The following is a 24,460-nucleotide window of genomic DNA, read 5'->3' on the forward strand; positions in this document are numbered from 1 at the left end:
TGTGAGGACTCTAAAACTTCACCTGAGCCTCCCTCGGCATATGGGTGAGTAGATAATGGCTGAATTTTCATTTTTGGGTGCACTATCCCTTTGATCTACCAACATGTTCTCATCTAACATTGTCACATGGCGCCACTTTGACAGTGGAATTTCACGTCTACATATTCAACCTGGTTTCACTCCAAAGTTGTTGAAATCTGGTGCTTGCTCGTAGTGATGGAACGAGGTGCAAAATATGCTAAAATCCCACACCTTCATTCTGTTATCTCCCACCATCACTGCACCTGTTTTTAGGAATTTACTTTTCTGGAGCAAAGTGCATACATCTTTGTTTTATTGCCTCCATGCCAGCAACAGATGTGGCTACAGGCACTGTGTTTCCAGGTTGTCCATACATCCGTCTGTCCATCCATATGTCTGCTGGTCCGTCCATCCGTCCTATTCTGGTGAATGCGATATCTCAAAATCTTCTTGAAGGAATTTCTTCAAATTCTGCACAGACATCCACTTTGACTCTACAATAAACTGATCAGAATTTGGTGGTCAAAGGTCACTGTCACTTTGCAACCATCTCCTTTTTATGACCACGATATCTCAAGAGCACTTGGAGGGAATTTCCTCAAATTTGGCACAAACGTCCACTTGGACTCAGGAATGACCTCATTAGAATTTGGTGGTTAAAGGGCAAGCTCACTGTGACTGTGACACGTTTTTGGCCATTACTCAAGAATTCATACAATTGGTTATGACAAATTTTCACAAAAAATGTCCAATAGGATAAAAAGATGAAGTGATGACATTTTCTGTTCAAAAGGTCAAAGGTCGACTTCACTGTGACATCAGATTTTTCTGCAAAAACACTTTTCTGGGCATCATTCAACATCATATCTCAGCAATAGGAACAGATACTGAATTGGTGACAACAATCTTGGGTGTCCACATTGTGTAGATCTTCTGTGCTGTCAGGAGATGTGTGTGAAGCATCCATTTTGTTTTAGAAATGTTGCATCTTCGCAGCAACATTTATATTTGAAGCATTGTTAACTGTCATGGCGACATATGAGTCTGGACAGACATGGATATAAACTGTAACTTGACTGGTTCACAGAAGCATAACACCACAAGGCTGTAACTGTAAATACTATATAAATTTTGATGTTTTAATTTTGTCTCATGTTTTTTTGCATGAGGTGTCACTATGTCCGATTGTCTTGTATCATTTCCTGTTGCTGCCTGTTGGCCAGGTCATCACTGTAAATGAGAATTGAGTATATTCTCAACTCTCTCAGAACTTCTGGACATACAGCTTTTCCCAGCTGGAAAGGGTTAAGTTTGGATCTGTGGTCGCCTCAACTCAAGTTACCTTAGCCCTGAGCTGTTGCAGAAGAGATGAGGGAAAACATTATCTCAGGTCCTGCTCTGTCTATGAATGAAAATCACCTTGAAGCAGGGATGCACAGCGTGCAACACACTTCAGAGAATACCTGAGGCAGCGAGTCAGAGCTCTCCATACATTCCTCTGATAAGGAGACACCCATCTGAAGGGTCCCACGTGGCTATTAACATGTAAGAAAACAGCACTCTTATCTAGTTACTCGTCTTACAGGACTGCTAATGCATGGATGAAGGTCACTGCTGCTATTAGGAGGTTGTAGTCATACTGAGCGAGCTTTTATCTCATTTGACAGCGATGGGGATGTGCACTTGCGCACGTTTGACCACGTGCGCGCATCTTGGGCAGCGCACACACAAACCTAACACACAGGCTTGCTGCAATAATGGCATGCTTTATTCATGCGCTGTTTAACATGTATGAAGAGAAGGCACGCCGGTGAGAGTGTGGGAAAGAGAAAGAAAGACAGAGAACAAAACTATAAAAAATATCTTTAAAAAGCAACGTGAAGAATAGGAGGGGGAGAGAAAAGAGGAGAGTGGGAGGAAAGGATGGGAAAATGAGAGGAGTGGATGAGAGGAGGTGAGGAGTGGGTAGGAGAGGAGAACGGAGTGAAGCAAGAGAGGGGTTGACTGCGGTGGTAATGGCATCGCATACCCATTGGTGTGTGTGTGTGTGTGTGTGTGTGTGTGTGTGTGTGTTAAAACCACTTGTGAAGGTGTGATGCTGGCTCTTATGGGGGCTTTTACTCATTTATGTCTGTTTGTGCAAATAGTAGCTTTCGAGCGTGACAATTGAAGATCTCTGTCGCACACTTACACGCCATTCAACAAGGTGAGAAGTATGACCAAGGCCTTTGCTTTTTCATATTCATATTTCAAGTAGAGGGCTAGCAGCAGGCACTGTATGAAAAATACTCAGTCACAGTCACATGAAGAGGTTCCACAGAAAATAATCTGTGTGTTATGCCAATCCGCTTTCAGAGCAAATTCAGCAATGAAGGTGAACGCTCTGTGAATTCGACCTGTGTACTGAAATTCAGTATTTTTATGGTACCAACTGAAATGCTTCGAAACTGCCAAGTATGAAAAAATAAGTGTCACAAGTGGAAAATTCTCTGTTGAGCTTCTGTTGAATTCCAGATTTTAAGAGTAAAAATTGTCACTTTTCCATTCACTGGTCTGATCCTCACTGACATGATGTCATATTTAATGTAGATATGAGAACTATTTCATGGTGTTACCTTCTCTTCTCTGTCAGCTTCTCTTTACATATATTTTAATGTCTGATTTTTTTACGTTCTTGACTCTTTCTTCTCAATCTTGGAATTTTTCTTCCACTCCTGCTTCTATCTCATTGTCTTCCCACCACTGTCTGCTGCATCTGAAGTATTTAGACTCTTTGTAACAGGCTGTTTGTCTTCTAGCAAAAATGGTTCTTGATCTCAGCAGGACCAAAAGAAAAGACAAAGTACAGCACAATTTGTGTTCTCACTTCAGCTGTGAGATATGAAATAATAACATTTTACAGAGCCCAAATATCTCAAAGATGTGACTAACTGGGAAACCACTCAAAGGTACTGAAGTGACTGTTTCAGTTTTAAAGAAGTTGCATTGCTGTAGCAGCTAAGTTGAGGCAGCAAAAGGAGTTGAAGTAGCACTGCACGGCAGTAAAACTGTGTGCTTTCATACCTGCCTTGTTTGGTTCGGTTCAGTCAAACTCAAGTTGGTTTGCCCCCTCAGTGTGGTTCGTTTGGGCAGGTGTGAACACAGCAATCACACTCAGGTGTGCACCAAAACAACCGGACTGAGATCTTCTTGAAGAGGTGGTCTCAGTCCGGTTCCAAAGGAACTCTGGTGCGGTTGGTTTGTGGTGAGAAGGTGTTCCGACCTGGATGTGAAGCAACTGCAGTCACATGACACATTGTTTGGGTTAAACATGAGCATGTTACAGTCCTGGAGGATTATTAATGTGCACCTCCTCCTGTACTGCCTTAATATGCACATTCAGCACATCCAATGCATCAAAACATTGTTTTCTAGTTGGAGCCGCGCCTCGTTTTCAAACTGTATGGTTTGACTAAAATGAACAATGACAGCAATATAGTCCACGATGAGCAGCGCTAAAATCAACCTGCGTAGTTGTCCCTCCATTGTGACATTAGAAAGTGTCACATTTATCTTGCAAGTGTACTCTTCTTCAACGTTTGCTTTACTTCCTGGATTTTTCCCACATGGAAATTCTGACCAATCAAGAGCAGCTTTCTCACACAAGGCATTTGATCTGGTCCTCTTGTAAATGCTGCCGTGAGAACACGAACCAACTCTAGGCAATTATACAACTTTGGAACAACATGAGTCCCTGATTCAGACCAAAGGAGACCACTCTAGGTCTGACAGCACCTTTAGCCATGTTAGCAGACACAAAATGAACTAAGCAAGAACTAAGGAACAATCCCCCAAAGTAGCCATGCCAAGGTCCAACCCCAAAGCTGTCTTGATCCTCCTAAAGACTGTGTGAGCGATTTTAGCAATCTTATAAGTTTAGTGCAGCTACACTGTGCGACATGGATCTAATAAACTTGGGTATGACACCAGGTTTGATGTATGCAGACTGTACGATGACAGTGCTGACTGAATCTCAGGCTACGACGTACGATGCAACAGCTTCCCATACTGAGTGCACAAGGACGCTGCACGGGTTATTACTGCTCCAACTGTGAAGCACAACATAGAGGGTCTGTCTGTGAGTGTGTTTGCTAGCTGCTAGGTGTCACTCCGCCTCTATTTCCTTCCATGCTTCGTCCTTCTTTACTCGGTCATGGTCAGAGCTGGAGGACACATCATACAGGCAAGGCTTCTGCTGCCACAACTCCACAAGGTTTTCCTCTTTGTTGGAATCACACACAATTCTTTTAGCGTGTTTTGCCTCCATGGCGAGCTGCTGTCTGTCTGTTTGCTTGGGTCATCTCATGCTGCATCTCTATTGGTTGGTTAGGTGGTAACAGCAGTCACACAATGAGATGGTCATCCCAAATTCCTGACAGAGCAAAAGGAGAATCAAAGAAGTGAGGTGTTCTAGAGCAGCCTTTTAAAGACTTGATTCCTTTGTTAGACAGTTGTCAATTGGTAACCCAATGCTGCAACTCAGCTGGTCAGATCATGGGCGGCTGGTTGTAGAACGTAAAGCACTTCACCTGTTTCAACAGCCAATCAGCTTGTAGTGAAGTCCGCTGGTCAAGTCAAAATGCCCGCAGACAGCGTGTTTGCCTGTGTGCTCCGTCCCCACTCAGCCCTCTGTTTCTGTTCTCACGGTGGTGTCTGACGGTGGCTCGCTGCAGAGCTCTCTGTATGTCCTTATGCCCCGCCCACACACATTCTCACTGACTGATTAACCCTTTGAAACCTAAGCAAATTGGCTTGATTTTATTTTTCAGAAACATGGATATAAGGCAATGAGAAATTCATGAAATGGCCCGAACATTGGCAAGATATTAAAAAGTTTTAAGAAGTTTAGTAACAAAGATATTACTCAAAAAGTAACCAAAAACAAGAAAAGTTAAAAAAGTAAAAAGTCACAAAAACCCATAAAAATATAAACTACCTGAGAAACTGCTAAAAATTGATTACATTTTCTGTAACATAATTTAAACCTAATTTTAAATAGATATTTAGAACTTGACATTTCCCAAGTTTTTTGATGATTTTCTAATAATAATAATAATAACACCTTTCTAATAATTCTCATTCCTTTCTTCCCCCATGTTTTCTATAGAAATCAAACCTTTTTTTTAGGTTTTGATGTTTAAATGCTTGTGAAAGGAACCTGAACGCAGCACAAGAAATTGAATGTCAGTCCAGGTTTAAAAGGGTTAATTGGCGCTGGTTACTTATATTATTGTGGCCTATTTATAATGAATACAGTCCATCTGATGCTCGTTTTGTTTGTGGGTTTATCTTGTGGAGGACGACCAGGAATGATATGTCAGGGACCAACATGTAGTCATGTCTGTCGGCCAAGTTACGGCAAGATTTTATGACCCCACAATCACCTAATCTCACTGTTGTTTTGTAGTACAGACACAGTTTGTGGCATTTTGTTTCAAGGTTGATGAATAACATTATTTCAGATATGCTATAAAATTATAATGATGAGTTTACTTGGAAGACGAGCTTGCACACACATTGTCTGAGTTGTTGTTTTTTCTGTAATCGAAAATCTGCATGAACCTTGTGTTACCGAGGAATGTTTCACTGTGAAAAGGCTGCATCATGTCCTCCATGATGAGTGTGATGTAACGTCTATCAGCTGAAAGAGTTTCATAACAAAGGCTACCAAGGTCACAGCCTGTGCTGTTAAAACAATTTTCTTGTACTGCAAGAATAGCTGTGTCCCAGATGACCAAACTTTGACACCGATAAACTCAAGTCAAAGGTGTGTGATAAGAAAATGTGCAGGGTTTCATAGAAAAACAGGTGTTTCTGTGAAAATGAAAAAAAGCTTTTTAAAGTCCTCACAGCCCACACAAAGGGCGAGAAACAACATGGTGACTGCACAGGAAATACACTCCCTGTATACAATGCATGCAGAAATACTCACACAGCGAAGCCTCAGCCAAACCCTCCTTTCTATAAACACACACACACTCTGTCAGAACCCACGACACATACAGCCACAGCGCCTTATTATTATACATGTATATTGCAGCTCACTCACACACTCATACACACATCAGCACTACTACCACATTGCTTTAATCAATACCCATGCAAACACACAGCCCACACAAGCACTCAAGGACCATAGAAAAGCTAATTATGTAGCTCCATCTAAATGGCCCTGTGTGGAACACTAACACTACGTAGCCACACTAAAGCTAAATGAAAACATCCCAGCTATCTAAACAAAGAGACACAGCATTATCAGGACACAACAAATCCCAGAACTAAATACACTTTCCATCAGGGAAACCCCCGGCATGATTCACGCTGCTTTTTAGAACATGACAGAGTCCGCTGTGGTCGTTTTGGTCTTCTAGTCGTCAGTAAAAGACTGTTTACAGACAGAAATGACAAACCATCAGTTCAGACACAACAGATTGTTAATCATCTCTCTGTGGTGTTTCTGCAATTTTTGGGAGACTTTTTCGAGACAAAATGGCTGACGCCGAAGGGGCAACTGGAAATTAACTTTGTCCTGTGAAAACCATGAATTTTTATCTCCCAGCAGCTCTTTGAACCGCACCTATGTTGCTTCTCCTTATTGTTTGTCATACAATATGTATAATGTTTCAGTGTTGGATGTTCATAGTAAACGTGGCCAAACGTTCATATAATGAGGCCCGAACAGTTGGGGGTCCGGTGCCTTGCTCAAGGGCACCTCAGCAGTACCCAGGAAGTGAACTGGCAACTCTCCAGCTACCAGTCCACACTCCATATTTTGTCTGGACTGGGACATGAGCTGGCAACCCTCCGGTTCCCAACCCAAGTCCCTATGGACTGAGCTACGAAGAAGGGGTGAAGAAAATTTCAGACATCCGAGATAAAATGCATGTTTATTAAACAATAACGGATATACAAACACATGGCAACCCCCCGTACACCTTCCTAACATCTGTGCCTATGAGGTGAGTACATTACATGTTTGATTTGAACGTTTATGGAGACGTGAATCAGTCTAGACCGGGAACCCCCAAACGAAAAACGGGGTTCATGCAATGAACGTCTTGGTCCAAGGCCACTGCTCCCCCTACCTTACATATACTGCTTTGTGTACATGCTAATGTCAGGGAAACTTAATCTCTGTTTCTGCCCACTTTTGGTTCATATTCTGTAGCTCTTCTTTTCTTGTCGTATCTTTTGTGTTTATCTATAACATGCAACATATCCTCAACGATGGAAATAAGTCCTGGACTTTTTCATTCCATCCCTGACAAATGCAGACATATGTTTTTTATTGTTTTAAATTCTATGTATTGCTTGTGTCAACAAATGAAATCAAAATCAAATCAAACTCATACAATGGTTCATATGATGTTCTACAAATAAGCACCCCATAAATGATGTTAAGTACTTAACATAGAGTTACATACTTAAGGTCAAGTTATGGAGGTGAGGTTGAGGCAAGTTAAGTACCTGTGGTTAGGTTTAGGAAAGGAAACATGGTAAGGACATACCCTAAAATAACTCACACAGTTCCAAACACCAGTTTCCTAGGAATGGTCCTGGAGGTCATATGATTGCAGCCTTCCCAGCAAACTTACTATATCAGTGCCAATGCCAGTACCTTTAAAGTGATACCAGTACTTCATTTGATACCCATAGTGTGGATGAATTGTAAACTTACGCCGCCCTGTACACCAGCACAACACCTCTCTCTATTCTCTCTTCTTAAAACAACCCAGCTGGCCACCAACATTGATATCTTGCTGAATTTGGGTTGTGACCTCTGTTGGTAACTGTGGTCCGCCCAGCCTCACACACACAGTGACAGGGCTAACTGTTAGCATCACATGGAAGTTTAACAACAGAGTCGAGTTGTTCTGGTGTCAGTGTGAGTTTGTTGGGACCATTTAACGGCTGCTGCAGCTGTGTGGCTCATGCTTGCCGGACAGACATTCATCTGGAGATGGCTGTAACAGAAAGTCTGCTGGTGCGGGATCAGATCCCTGCCACAAAAAGGATCAAGTTCAGGTTTGGTTTGACTGGAGATGTTTTGGTTGATACCTTAAAGGCAATGAGTACCAATATCTGGCCCTACTGATAACAAGGGATATATGAAGTTTGGTGCGTTACTCTTTCAGAGGAAACAGCGCTTGAGTACAGCCTGTAGCACATCAGCTGACCATCTGTCCGGACCGGAGAACACAACCCTGACTTTTTGACTTTTGCTAAACACTCTGCTGAATACAAAACATATCCAGTGTCTCTCATGTGCCTCCCAAAAAAATGTGGCCATGAATCCACCACATTCATGTTGTTTAGTAATTTGCAGCTTGCATAAAGAGGAACAAAAAAACCTCCCACTGTTCTCTCTTTCAAACGTGTCAGGAAACACTTTACATGCAAATAAATTATTGTGGAACTTTTTTTAACTTTTTGTCTGAGCCTCCCAGACTGACTGTGACTGCCTCCCACACTTGCGCGCTTGGAAACACACACATTCATGTAAAAAAAAAAAAAAAAAAGTGTGTATGAAAACACATAATGACTTCAGAGGTACAAGAGCTCTCACACACACTTTGCCCTTCCCTGTTTGAGTGTGTGGGAGGGAAAACCTTTTAGTAATACTACTCCTTGTCAAGAGGCAGCACTCTGATAATAGCATGTACATGTAAACTCATATGTGTGTGTGTGTGTGTGTGTGTGTGTGTACCTTTTTATTCATGAGATTAGATGCAACACCTGTCAGTGTGTTCATGTGAAAATACAAGTATTTATGATGTGTTTTTGTGTGTTTGTTGTGTATGCAAATGTGTGTTTGTGTGTGTGCGTGTGTGAGTGAGATTGGTGGGGTGGGCATCTGCCCTTGCTTTAATTGAAGCTTGTGCGCTGTCAGCATTGGTCAAGTGGTCCTCTCAGCTAAATGACTTAGCTGGCTGGAGCAGCAGCAGCATAGCATGCATAACTATCACTCTATTAGCCTCAAATAAACACAATGATTACTATAATAGAGACGGAGTGAGGGGGAGGCGGAGAGATGATGGAGATCAAAAGGAGAAGACAAGGTTGAGAGATGCAGGAAGAAAATGAAACGTGATGAATTTAAAGTTTACACCATTCCCACTGTTTTCTGACGCCAAGAAAACTTTGATTATATTTTGATGCTTTGACCGTTTACGTCATGAGCAGCGCTTTGAAGGTGAAACTAGCAGCCAAAGGAGCCATCAAAAATCTCTCTTAAAAATCAAATTAATTACAAACCTTCCTCACTCATTTTTCCACCAGACTCCACTCCTTTTTGTCTCATCACATGTTCATGGAGTGGAGTCATATCGTATCGGGATAAGCATGTGCACCAAGCCAGTCTGGGGGTGCCAAAACTGCAGTTCCTCAAATGGCCACTTGAAGCAAAACTGAGTCAATCCCCAAAGACACCCATGTTAAAAGTCCAACTTAACCGAGTACGTACAGACTAAGTGCAGCTGGAGCGGCTACCAGTCCTTTAGCTACATGACGTGCCCACCATGCCTACACAACAGTTCACAACCAGTTCCCTTTTATTCCTCGGCCTGGGAGTGGAAGTCCAGACAAAATTGTGTGGATAGCAATTGACTAACTGTGAAGTATTAATGTAAAAAGAGAGGTGGTTAAGGCTAGGGTAAGGATAATGAGAAGGCTACATCTCATTACATATGCTAATGCTAAGTTGCCGATTAGCTCAAGTTAGCTATGAAGGATTTCAATACAAGAGAGGTGGTTAAGGTTAGGATAAAGGCAATGGGAAAGCTACATCACGTTACTTATGCTAATAATTGACCTACGGCTAAGCCACGCCCCCCTCCACTCACTCGGACAAACTATCAACATTCAGTGCCCGGCGCTATGGCAGGTGTCACAGTACACGGCATTTCACAGGAGGCAATGGGTGATTTTTGGAGACATAACGATCAGATGTCATTGAGAAGTAACCAAAAGGGCCTAAACTACGCATTGGAGGGATATATTCATCATTTTATTGTTGAGAAGGTCGATGAAAAGCTTAAATTACAAGCCAAAATTTACAGGTCACAGTGTACGCTTGTGAACCGCATCTGGTTGCCGTCACCATCAAAGACAACAAGTTAAAGTGCCACTGAAGTTAAGGTTTTTGGCTCAGAATATGAGAAAAGGATAACGGCCTTTTTACCATCTTTACCAAGAGTGTCTCTCCGTTAGTTTGGTGCTACAGTATTTACACTGAATCATTCAGCATAACGTTTGCCAACCTTTGTTATCTCTGCCATTACAGATAAGTTAATGAAGCTAAGCTCCAGAAGTTAACGTTAGCTTAACTAGAGCCCTTTGGACAACAGCTAACAATGATGTACGATCACCAAAGTACAAAACTAGAACAAAATAGGCTAATGAACTCCCAGCAAACAAGGTGACATGATGAACAACGCAGCTAGGAGCTAACGTTAGGCTAACTTTAGCTAACGTTAGCTAGAGATGTTAAAGATAACTTTATATTTCTTTCCAGCAAAGTGACAATATGTTGCCTCAAACACAATGTTGACTTACCTTAGAACAGATGTAGACATCATTGTTAATCTTATTCACGTTGAGTTGATGTTGTGGTCTAACGTTACCACACAACTTTATCCAAAGGAGACACTTTTCTCGGTTGAGATGTGGTTTAAAGTGTAAAAAATACACCTGGTCGCCCAGCCTCTCAGGATACCTTGTGTCAGAGTTGCATGTACCCCATGCACACCGTTTGACCATTTTTAAACTTCAAATCTCAGAAAAAGCTCATAAAACCAAACAAAACTGACTTTCTGTAATGCATTTCAATGGACGTCCAGGCAGAGAATGTCCCAGTGTATGGGAATGGCTATATGCACTGTGATTGGCTCATCGCGTTTGAGGGCGGGACTTAGCCATAGGTCAGCTATGAAGGATTACATTAAAGGGGGGCTCATTGTGCCCCAATGGGGGTTTGGTGCTCATATGGACAGAGCTTCTGTCGCCACCGTAGCAAGCCACACGTACTAGCACATTACGCTGAAAATGACTCCACTGACTTTTGGTTTCATACAGGAAATGAACAGTGGGCTCCCAAGTGAAAGTCCAGAGCTTGTTTGACCAATCCACCCCTCCCGCTCCCGCCCTATACAAACTTTCTTGCAAATTATACTATATTTTATACATATTGTAGTTGTTGGCAGCATCACAAACTGCCATCAGCCGTTGTGTATGAAACCGCCATGAAGGGAGCCTCTGTACATCGGTGTCTGATGCCCAGGTCCATTGATAAAGTGGCGGTATTTAACAAGTTGACAGTGAGAATGGGCTGTGCCATCTGCTCGGCAAAGTTACATAAATTCACTATGATGCAGAACAACTGGGAGATTTGACAGGTGCCATGTTTGTAGCTTGTTTGAAAGGATTTTGTTTTTTCCTTTTTGATTCCATCATCAGTAGAGCGCACTATAGGCCCTATTAATCACGTCTTTGGACAAGAGCTCTAAAAGTTCCCAAGGTGTGATTTATGTTTGTGGGTGTTTTCAGAAGAAGTTTGAAAAAGATAAAGTTTTTTGTTTGCATCTAAAGGTTCCTCAGTCTGATTTCATTGAATAGAAATGTGTAATCTGCCCTTCAAAAGTCTATCTAATGCTCCAGTCTTTGCAACTCTTGAGTTCTGAGACCTTGATGCGAGTGATTCAAGTGCTGCTTCTGTGCATCTTCAAAATTCTTCAGTACAGTGAGGGGTTCATTAATCAATGGGGGCATTATTCTGTCATTGACATGCAGATGCCTGTGGTCGTTTTTGGCTTCTTTTCATTTTCAAGTTTTAGTATGTTGCCACTCGTGCTTCACACAGACACTATGCTTTGTTATTTTTGTTTTTTTTCTCAACACCGTCAGTGGTCCTTGTCTCATGCAGGGTGGTTTGTTTTTGTGAGCTTCAGATCTGCCATATTCAGATAACAGCAAGACACCACACTGGAATCTGATGCAGGAAATTAAGAGATTGAAAAAGACAAACTTTGAGGGAAGGACAGTGTTCTTGTTCACAAAGACAGTATTGGTAGTTAACGTGAACAAACCTTTTAAGAAAAGGTTGGGTGACATCTACAATAGTCCTGTGATACACTCTTCCTGTGGAAGACTGACAAATGACAAAAAAAATAGCAAGATGCATGACATTTTCTTTATTTACTTAAATATAGAGGGCCGAGAATTGCAGACTGCAACTAAAACTAATATTCTGATGCTTCAAATGCTTCAAAAGTGGAGTACACAGAAAGAGAGCAGCTTGATCTCATAGTAACTGGCTGGAAATGATGCTCGAAGCAGCACACCCTCTATGCTAAATGAGCTGGAGTGGCAGCGACGCAGCCTGAATAGATATCACTTTATTAGAGGAATGGAAATGCAGGGATTACCATGACACTCCCTTTTTCAGCCACTGAAAGGCTGAAACAGGGGAAAGAAAGGTAGAATGCTGCTTGATATATCTTCCATGTGCTTTTATTTATTACCTACCTGTCCATGTGTGAAGAGTTAGAGTGTTTCCAGTGCACTGTTTTTTATCGTTTTCACTCCAGATCACCATCTTGATTTATGACATGGTCCAAAACAGGCTCAAAATGGTCAGTGTAATTAAAATCCAAAGAAAAGATGGAAGAAACTGGAGAGAAACTGATTCATGAAAATAGCAGTTTAATATAAACATACAGAGCAGGATAACCAGACTAATCTGTCAGAGTTTTGTCATTGGCATTCAACCACAGATATGAGAACACACAAATACATGCACAGGCGTGGATATTAACATAAATATCCTCTTAGCTAAAACACAGGATTTGACGTAATTCCCAAGCTTATCGTGTTTATCCCATCTTAATCTTCAAGTAGGAGTTTTAGGCGCTTTCTACTTTTCTGTGTGTGTGTGTGTGTGTCTGTGTGTGAGAAGACACAGTGGCATCGCCCTAAGGTTGCTTAGCGCACACACATGCAGTCTCTCTTTGTCACCACCAGCCTCACAAACACAAACAGTTTGGATGTGTTGCTGTGGATGGCGCAGCACAGTGACATACTGTAGGTCTTTGGAGCAGTATAACTATCTGATGTTGCTATCATACATTCAGCTGGAAAATAGGAGAGCAATGAGGGAGATCGAACACTGTAATGAGTGGTTGGAGGGAAAAGCCTCAGATTATTTGTTTTTGGTTGAAATGATAATGTACCGTGATGAGGCATGGGCCATTACTAACTTTAGATCCATACGGCTACTGAAGATGACATGAACAGGCCGAGCAGTCAACAAGTGCAGCCCCTCAGCTGTTCTCCCTGCTCCCTCAACTCTGAGGACTTGGAGGACGCAGCCATCTCGCCACTCCTCTTGTGCCAGTCAAGTCTCCCGAGGGAAAGTGCCTTGAGAAGATGCCAGAAGACAGAGTTTGTTTTCACTGGCAGAGGTCAATGAGGATGAGGAGGACACAGACAGACCCAGGAAACCTCAGAGAAACCTGCAATTCAGCAATCTGACTCAGAGGCAGCAGCACCTAAAGCCTAGTTCACATTACACGATTTTCACCACGATTTTGACGTCGCAGAGGATCTTGAGAGCCACCTTGGGTCGGAGGTGAGTCGGCAGATAGTCTGCCACGACGAGTCCTCATGTGTGAACAAGCCTACGAGCAAGTCGCCCCCTCGTCTGCGACTGGGACTGGATATCTGGCATGCTAGGAAACTGGAGAAGTGTGGATACGTCCCGCGTCAGCACGCAGGAGGACGGAAGAAATGTGAGGAGGACAAGCCACAGGGTTGCCAGGTCTGCTTATTAGCCGCGACATTGGGCTTGTTTCTAAAGTGGAATTGCTTATTTGGGCTTGCTCTCTGAACGTCGCCTTCCTCTCTATATATATCCGCTTCTTTTGGGCTTGTTTCCATAGCCCTGGTTGCTTGTTTCTCTCCCAAGATCTGGCAACACTGACAAGCTGGCAAGCAACAACAACAATGGCGGCGTCCACAGGATCACGGGGAGCGCGTTGTGTTTGGACTCAGGCCCTGGAGGCAGATCTGATTCAACACTGGGAAGAATTTCCATGCCTTTACGATGTGTCGTCTCCAAGTTTGGTGACGTCACCGCGTTATCTGGGGCTCTGTCGGCGAGGGCTCGGTGGAGAAATCTTGTGGTGTGCACACACAGGTCGTAACACAGTTGGTGAGACTCCCGATGACAGAAACACACGTCGCCAGGTATGAACACTCAAAAGATTACGATAGTCTCCGCGATGCAAAATCAGGGTGAAAATCGTATAATGTGAACTAGGCTTTAGTGACATCAGCTCCTAGGTCAAAGTCTCCACATCCCCAGGAGAAAAGGGAAACTTTCAACCCACCCATGCCCAGCTCCAGCTGTAACCTGTCAAGACTGCTCCCAGAAGAGCCGGCACTCCAAGTTCCAAGTCCCAGTGGTGCAGAGGAGGCAGAGAGAGCAAGGAGGAGAACTGAAGAAGAGGCTGATAGAGAGCGGCTTAACATCCCCTCTGACCACCATTTTTCAAAAACATTTCCTTCCAAGCAGTTATGATGGCAGACATTTTGATTTGACATAGTAGGAAAAGCACAGATGTATTGAGTTACATCAGTGATGGCTGCATTCCACCTAAGGGAGGTCCTGGCATCGTGCATGCTGACTCCCAGCTTACTGGGACAAGTACTGGAACTAAACCATTGTTAATGTTATTAATTTCACTTGTGCTTTCAACCCAGTCTAACTCCAAAGCCGTCAAAGTCCGGCACTTGATCAGTGACTTATGGCGTCAGACACAGATGAAATAAGCCATCCTTTCACGCTGGCATGATACACGGCCGGTCACAGTGTTTGTTTAACAGTACCCAGCGGCATCAAGGGGAAATGCATGACGACAATGAAAGTTAAGCCGGCGGAAGTCCGAGTAGGGCGGGCAGGCGGGTGGTGGATGGGTCAAACAACCATGGACTTTTACCTGAAAGGCCGGTGTTCGTCTCCTGTTAGACTGTAAAGCCAAACCCTGATCTTTTTTCCCAAACCCAACCATGTGCTCATATTGACAAAACATAACTACCTCAGTTTGTTGAAGGAAATAGAACGTCAATTGACGGTGTTGTAGCAACATAGTGCATTTATTTTGAAAGAGACTGCATGCAAACTGTACATTTCCTGGGCTGACAGAGTTGGTGGTGGATCGGTCGAACAACCACCGACATTCACCTGGGGTGTTCACTTCCCGTATGAATGAATTGTTTGGTCCTAAACTCAACCACATGTATGTGTTGGCAAAGCGTAACCATGTGCATTGGTTGTTGAAGGAAAAACATGTCAATTGTCAGTGTTGTACTGCAATGTACCATTGTAGTGCTTTTATTTTGAAAGAGACTGTATGCAAACTTTACATTTCCTGTGAAAACAGAAGTGTATTTTGAAAACAGACAATGCATGTAACAGGCTGAAATTGACACGGCGTCCCAGAACATCAACAACCAACACACCCAGGGTACCTTGGACGTCATATGTGGACGTGGAAAGTCCATGAGCAAACGTGGACATGTGACGAGGTCGGAGTGAGAATGTGTCAGTGTTTTTCCTACTGTGACAAGTCAAAATGTCTGCTGCTGAGAAAAAGGCCACCAACACACATCCTGCAGATACAAACAGTTCTTGATAAGTACAGTCACATTTCATAACTTTATATTGTTTATAGAGGAGTTTCTGTCCTTTTTTCATGTGCACAGCTTTTTTGCCAAAACCCTGCTAAGGATTGTTGACCTTTCCCTGCATGCTGCTGCAACCAAACTTGTGACCATGGTGACCATGAGAAACATTAAGAGGAAAGACTCTATTCAAAGCTTTCAATGGTATGTGGGTACCAACTAATGTTCAATTTCAATCAACTTTACCTTTTTAGGTTTGGGCAAATGAAAACATTACTTATACCTTTTATTAATTGCACCATATTACGTCTGACACCAGAAGTCACCGAGCAAGCACCAGACTTTGGAGTGAGACTGAGTTGAATCTGAGGTTATGTCATGATTACGTTACCTCAGCTACATTGTCGCTGTGGTTGCTTGTCAACAGACAGCACCCACGTGTCACTAAAAGTGAGTTATATAAAAACTCCCCCCATACAGTGGTCTGAAGGGGAGAAACAACTTTAGAGACCAAAATAATTTTTTGTACCAGGCTGTAAACATGCTTATTTCTGCTGTAAAGTTGGACATTTAACATGGGGGTCTATGGGGATTAACTCGCTCTTGGAGCCAGCCTCTGGTGGCCATTAGAGGAACTGCAGTTTTTGGCATGTCTGTGTTAGCTTCATTTTCAGCCCTGGAGGTTGCCGCTTGTTACAAATAGGCTATAGACTGCTTTCCCATTGCCAGTAAACCAGAGCTGTGTACACACCTCTGCGCTTGACGAGTAAGACAGGTGTGTCACATCAGCCCGTGCTCACTCCCAACTTGTCAAAACTGCTTTTCAGTGGACATTGGCGTCAGATACCCGGAATATAAAGAGTGAGAATGTGTTGGTGATGGTGGATGGATCAAACAAACCCCAGACTTTCACACGGGAGCCTGCTGATCAGTTCCTGTGTGAATTTCAAGCCAAACCACTGTTTTTCCTAAACCTAACCTCATGCTCTTGTTGCTGAAACCTATGAAAATCAACATGAGAAGAACTGCAGTTTTTGGTACATCCGTGTTGGCTTCATTTTCAGCCCTGGGGCTTTTGCTGCTTGGCTAAGACTCATGGATGATAACGTATTTATTTATTTCCAGTGGTTTAAGGAAAGTCCTGTATTTCAATGTTTAGGAAAATTAGAGGTTCTTATTAAAAGAAACCTTCAAACTGACAGCAGAGAAACTGCAGCTCAGCCCACATTGTTATCGAGGTGGTCTTTAAATGCAGAGGAAACTGTGGCAACACAATGGCAGGTATGGAGGAGGACTGTGAAAAACAAAGTGGGCGTGGTGTTACATTCTGTCAGATTTGAACTTGGAGAGTGGGAGACGTTAGCATAGATTCATCAGTGGTCTTTTCTTCTACTGAACTTATCATAACTGGATTCAAAGAAAGCTGTTAAAAGAGCCACAGGACAGCCGTCCCATAAGAAAGCTTTTAAAACTCAACTTTTACTGTGGAGAATGTGTTTTTCCCTTCTCCTTCTGTCTCTGCCACCCCCAGCTGTCTCTACAGCCCTGCATTAGTGGTCGATGCTAACAGGAAGCCGACCTGTGCTGTATCCAGCTCTGTGACCGAGCCGCGGTCTGCACAGATTGGAAAATCAATTACCAATCACACACCAAAGTCCCTGAGAGACACACATACCCGCTCAAACGCACACACAACAAATCTGCAATGGCTCCATCTTACACAACACACACACAACAGCCTGGCCTTGGTGCACAAACAGAACGGATCCACTTCACACACACAGCAGCTCAGCCTTGTACACACACTGATCAAACACAATGGTCGCACTCCCACACCACACACATGCATACCCTGCTCCACAGCACACACACACACACACACACACACACACACACACACACACACTGGATGCTCTGATGTGCCAATAATCAACACTGTGTGTGTGTGTGTGTGTGTCCTTGTGCAAGCGTGTGCGGGGGTATGTATGTGATTAGACGAGGGGAGATGTGGTGTCATCTCCAGCATAAAGATATGGAGATGTATGCAGACATCAATTTATCATCCTGAAATGGAGAGGAAGAAGGAGAGAAAAGCAGAAAGAGAAAGAGAGACGGCTGAGGAAGAGATGCCGAAAGAGAGGGATTCCTGTCACGTTCACGAGCTTAAACTTTGAGCCAAACTTTTCCATGTATACAAACAGACACAATGAGACACACCTCCATCTCTACAAATGTAAATGGGCTGGATTTCAGGGCTGCATAACAATTGTTGTAACCCATTGATCAACCAATCAGTCATTCAGCCAGCAAACACACTTGTTGTTTGTGCTGTAGGCTTCTTCATTTGTTTATTACGCGGCAGGCAAAAATGTTATTATTTTTAATTAATGCATTGTTAATATATGCACCTGCAGTATTTGGGTAACATAATAAAAGAAAACCCCAAAGGTGCACAATAAAAGCATCAGTAAAGTCAGCTGAAAACTTGCCAGACGTGTTGAGTCTGACATCATGTTTGTATTTTCTCACATCAAAATTAAATCTCTTTTCAACATGTATTGGTTATTTATCAAATTTATTTTCAATGCATGTAGTTTTGACCATAATTTAAAACATGTATTGCTTGTTAAAGCGGGTGCCAACCTGAAGTTACAGCCGGCAACGACCTCTCTCAGCGCCACTCTCCGTCCCTCTTTCTCTCCCTTAAATAATGTCTGAAATGCTTAAGAGTATCGTAACAAGGCAGAGACCAGGACAGTAGGTTTCCATCTGATACAAATAAATCTTGTCTTCCAGATTATTAAAACCTTATGAAACTATAGGCTGTATGTAAAGATGGACAACATGTCCCCACTTCCTCCCACTGCACAAAAGTGTAGTCAAAATATCTTGGATACAACCGCTGCCATCTTGCGCTGGTGACGTCATCTGGAGCCAGAGTTTGTGCAGCAGCAATCTCAGTGGCATCGAGTTCCTGCCAATACAACCATCCGACCAATCGCAAGCAGCATCACTGATCGCTGGCACACCAATTAGAGATGCACCAATCCAGCCTTTTCAGTTTTGATATGAGCCGATACCCGATACCGATCCGATACCATGGTTGACCCAAAAAAGCTTTTCATGTAGAACAGAAAAGGCTATAGGCATCAGGCATTGATGGCCACAGATTAATGCAATGATGAACTATTTTAGAAAAAATAAACAATTGTGCAACAGCAGTTGAAATAGTGTGAAATACCTCCACACAGCAGATTCTCTCCTTTGCTCCATGACGTATGACGTAGCTCGCCTCGCCATAGATTTAAAGGGAAAGGATCGCCTCAGGTATAGGTTGCATTTTTCGATACCCGATCCATCTGTTTTGATGATATCGGGGCCGATATTCGATCCAGATATCGCATCGGTGCATCCCTAACACCAGTTGGCACACACTGTTGTCAGTCTTTATGTCAAACCCCCTTTTTGTAGCATCAAATAACTAACTAAAACCAAACGTGTTAGAAAAATGAACACCTGAATATCAGCTTGAAAAAACAACAACCCTAAAATGACAGAAAACATCTTTGGGAAAAAAATGGACATGTACTTTGATGTTTTAGTTCAACCCAGTCTCACACTGAAGTCGTCGAAATGGGGCGCGGGGTCAGTGACTTCTGGTGTCAGACACCAACGAAAAAAACCGTCCTCTTATGTTGGCATGATATGCAGCCGGTCACCGTCTTCGTTTAAGCAACACGATGTGTGCAATGTTACTGTGACGATAAGATCATTATGTGTCTTAATGTATTTTATATTTTGTAACTGCATATATTATGTGTACTGTATTGATTCTTTATTATTTTTTTAGGAACTATGTTGACAAACATCTGGCAGGGGGACTACTGATGTAAATCAGCCCTTGGCTGCAATTGGGTGCATCTACATTTTCTTTTTCTTTCTTTAAAAGGAATGTTCATTGATGTACACTGTCCCTTCTTAAACAAATAAATTATTTAAATTAAATTAATGGTGTCTGGGGCAATAAAGATAAGGGGCTATTGAAATGTAGCAGCGGTACCGTGGTGTGGTGGTTAGGTGTGGTTGGGGTGTCGTTATTGCCACGTAACAAGATGGTTCCTGGTCCGAACCCCAGGGTGGGGGAGCCCTTCTGTGTGGAGTTTGCATGTTCTCCCTGTGTCAGTGTGGGTTTCCTCCAGGTGCTCCAGCTTCCTCCCACAGTCCAAAGACATGCAGGTTAATTGGTGACTCTAAATTGTCCGTAGGTGTGAATGTGAGTGTGAATGGTTGTCTGTCTCTGTGTGTCAGCCCTGTGATAGTCTGGTGACCTGTCCAGGGTGAACCCTGCCTCTCACCCAGTGTCAGCTGGGATAGACTCCAGCGTACCGCGACCCTCAGCAGGATAAGAGGTTACTGAAAATGAATGAATGAATAGTTTAATGGCAGTCTTTAAGGCATCATAAGGCCTTACAAAATCACCTCACACAGGGTAAAACCTGAACTCACAGGTGATACATTCCTACAAAATAACCCTTGCATTCAGCTTTAATGGATTATTGAATGTTATTAATGCTGGAACCATCCTGTATCCTTTAAACAGGGAGAAAATTATGTGTCAAGAGCCACACAATAAACACCAAATAACTTAATTTTGATGTGTGAACACAATGCCAAGCAGGGAAAAAACACATTGACTCTGTGCTTGCACAGTGATTCAGAAAAGGTGGAACAGTATTTCAGCTCCGGCTTGGTTGGAATATATCAAACAGCACACACACAGTCAGTGCAAAAGACACACACACACTTCTCTGAGAGCGAGTTCAAAAGCATTCTCCACGTATTTCAAGCAGTGACATTTGGAGCACAAAACAAACACTCATTTGAATATCTCTGAGCTGTGGAAATATAGTTCTCCCTGTTTAAACCAGATCAGATTTGTTTGAAGTTTATCCCTTATGGCAATATTTAACAACAAAGTCTGCAGTATTAATGTTTTAAAGAGCCTTGTGAGGCATTACATGCAGTCTGACAGAAGTGCAAGTGCGGTTTTGTTTGAAAAAACTGTGGTCAGCAATAGAAATGCAAAAAGCAAACATGATTTTAGATACTAAAAGATTTTTATTGATACGTTTTCATTGTTTGGGTTCTTTCTGCACGAGAAGTACATCGGTGTAATAAGATTTTAATCTGGCCTTTATATTTCCACTCATCAAGATGTCGTTCCTTTCCCTGCTGAGCTGCTTGCCGTGCTGTGGATCAGCAGGAGTCCACCAAATTTGGTAAATAGATAAATATTTGGTTAAGATGCAGAATGTTTGGGATTATGCTGCTCATATGGTGAATGTTTTCCCTTTCATGAATGTGTTTTGTTCTCATTTTTCTCACTAAAACTCTTGATGTGAAGGAGATAAACTGATTATAGGTGCTATTTATACAGTGGTCCCACTCTACCATGAGAAAGGCACGTTTGGCATGGTTGCAGCATACATGTGCCGCTGCAACCATGCCAATGCTTGGTCAGTGACTTCCGGCATTAGACACCAAAGAAAAAGCTGTCCTTTCACGTCGTCGTGACACACTGCTGGTCGCCGTTATTGTTTAACGCAGTGGGACAACAACAAAAGTTAAGATGGCAGAAGTCCAAGTAGGATGGACAGGTGGGGTGGTGGACGGCTCAAAAAACCACAGACTTTCACCCGGGAGGTCGGTGTTTGCTTCCTGTGTGACTGTAAAGGCAAACCCTGTTCTTTTTTCCTAAACACAACCACGTGTTGTACCGAAGTAGTGCTTTTATTTTGAAAGAGACTGTATGCAAACTGTACATTTCCTGTGAAAACACAAGTGTATTTTGAAAATAGACAATGCATGTAACAGGCTGAAGTTGACATGGCGTCCCAGAACATCAACAACCAACACACCCAGGGTACCTTGGACGTTTATATGTGGACGTGGAAAGTCCATGACCAAACGTGGACATGTGACGAGGTCGGAGTGAGGATGTGTTGGTTAAATCGATCACTTCTTTCATTGCATTAAAAGGTTGGAACATACTGCTTGCCTATTCAGATTCACCCGGGGAGATGCAACCAAACTGGCAACATGTTCTCACCCCAAGTCGTTACATATCACCGCTTTACTGTGGACTTTCTCGTTTGCATATTACGAGCTAGGTATTCTTCTGCGTCTGCTGCTGACATACTGGGATGCTGCAGTTAATGCTGCGATGTTACCAACAGCACATGGTTGGGTTTAGAGAAAAACATCATGGTTTGGCTTTACATTCATGCAGGAAGCGAACACCAGGCTCCTGGGTAAAAGTCCAGGGTTTGTTTGACCCATCTACCTCCACTCTTGCCTGCCCTGTCGGGACTTTCCAGCTCCTTATATTACGTCGTCACTGGTAGTGTCTTACACTGACACCATCCAGGTGCGTATCACAGGTTCTCTCTGCCCACGTTATGCCCACCAGCCCATCATACTACCGCATAAGGTGGCTTTTGGCGTCAGTGTCTATTCACCATTTGCAAAAAACACTTCAGGGGCCATTCCAAGGGCAAATATTCCCTTCACGTGGTGTTAACGCACCATTACACTGGTGCCATTGCCAAATATGTTTAAATTCTACACAGAGTGGCTTTAAATGAAGCTCCACCTTTACAGCTGGAGAAACAAACAACACGTCACTTCATTTTTACTGGAACACTTTAATCATTTAGGAGAAACATCAGTTTGTCTTTTTTGGCAGAGCTGGAACTAAAATAGTTTTATCAGTTTATTGTGTCTTTATTATAAAAAGGAGGAGAATGTATTTTTGTTTCTAAATGGAAAAGGTTAAAGCAAAGGGAAACATTGTCTATTCATCCAATTAGATGGTGTGTGTCTCGAGCCCATTTTTTTGGTGTGCAAAGGTCACGTTAATGAGCAGCAGAGAGCTGAGGCGACAGACCCATACGACTGTCAGACACAATCTGTTAGGAAGTGAGGGGAGAGAGGTTATGGGTCTCTGCAGCCCTGACTGACCCATCCAGTTATTTGTCAAGACAGATTAGTGGGTTAATACTAGACCTCGGCCCACCTTAAAGGGATCACTTCACACAAATAGATATTTTCATATTAGCCATGCAGTTATTCTCAGGCTTCAGGGCGTGCATGTGTAAACTTTGTTTCTTTATATTTATTATTTAGGGTATATTTCTTTGGTAGAACGTTTTGGTTAAAACTGTTGACCAGAGGTTCTATGGATTATCCAGACTTACCAAGACACTGTTCCTAAGGAGGAGACGCTAGTGATGAATTTTGTAATCTAGTGTTTCAATGACTTCAGCAGCACAAACATAATTCAGTTCCATTGCATCAGTATTTGTGATTTTCCCCTCAGGATGTTATTGTTCTCTTCACCAAAGCATTGTATTAACAGGGGCTGTATCACAGATCATTAGAGTCTCTGTTTCACACCAGTGCTCCTCACATATTGATTACAATTCTGAAATTTTATCTTACAAGTCTTAAATTAAAAACAACATATGCTGTTTGTCTGTTTTTTGTCTTTAATCTGAAGCCGTTGTTTTGCAGGATGACATTATTTGTCTGTGCCTTCCAAAACTGTCCCAAATCACTGTTGAGCAATCGATGGTTAAGGTTTGGAGACATTGTACTTTGTCAAAATTTGGGAAACTTTGTGGTTCGGGTTAAAATGACCATTTTGTGATTATGGTTAAAGGGCCTTTGCTATCATGGTTATCCTACTGGGACCCTGCGTCCTCATCCCAGCACCTTATACTGAATTTCACCTTCCTCAGATCTGTTGTTCACGTTCGTGGACACTTTTTCTTGTGCCATCTACTGTTAGTAAAAGCACAATACACTAAATTATGTCAAAAGAAGATGGCTGCAATTTCTGCCAAGTCAGTCTTCAGGTGATCCTGACTCTAAAGTGGACAAGGTACCAAAACGGGATCAAATTTTACGGTCGAAACTTGTAGACCAATTTTAGCAATAGCAACAAGCTAACATAGTGTTAATTAGGAAATACTAGTTTAAGGACTCTGCGACTTGATTCTTAGATTATCGCAGCATTTCAAACAGACCAATCAGGTGTGACAGACAGATAAAAAGGACATTCTTGGAATATAGAGCCAGGAATATGTGTACGGATTCACATATATTGCTCCTGCACAGTCATGTTCAGGGACTGAAATGAACAGTTTTGAATAGTTAAGACCTGAATAGTGACCCCAACACATTTTCATCCCAACTTGTCACATATCATCACTTTGTCAGTGGACTTTCACATCTACATATTACTTGCTAGGTATCCTCCTGTGTCTGCTGGTGATGTTCAGGGACGCTGCAGCCAATGCCATCAACAAAAGCACGTGGTTAGGTTTAGAAAAAAACATAATGGTTTGGCCCAACATTCATACGGGAAGCAAACAGTGCACACCTGGGTGAAAGTCCGGGGTTTGTTGGACCCATCAAACACACCTACCACCTGACCTTTAGGGACTTTCCAGCTTCTTATATTATGTCATCACTGGCACCGTTTGGAGCTGACGCCATCCTGTGGTGTATCATGCAACTGCTACAGGTGGCATTTGGCGTCATTGCCTGACGATGAAGTCAATGATAGCGAGGCGGTATTTTATGACTTTGTAATGAGAACAGGCTGCTGAGCCCTGACCCGCAGAGAAACAAAACATTGAACAAATATTGCATTGATCGT

The sequence above is a fragment of the Epinephelus moara genome, chromosome 19 (assembly GCF_006386435.1).
Source record: "Epinephelus moara isolate mb chromosome 19, YSFRI_EMoa_1.0, whole genome shotgun sequence".
NCBI classification, from domain to species: Eukaryota; Metazoa; Chordata; class Actinopteri; order Perciformes; family Serranidae; genus Epinephelus; species Epinephelus moara.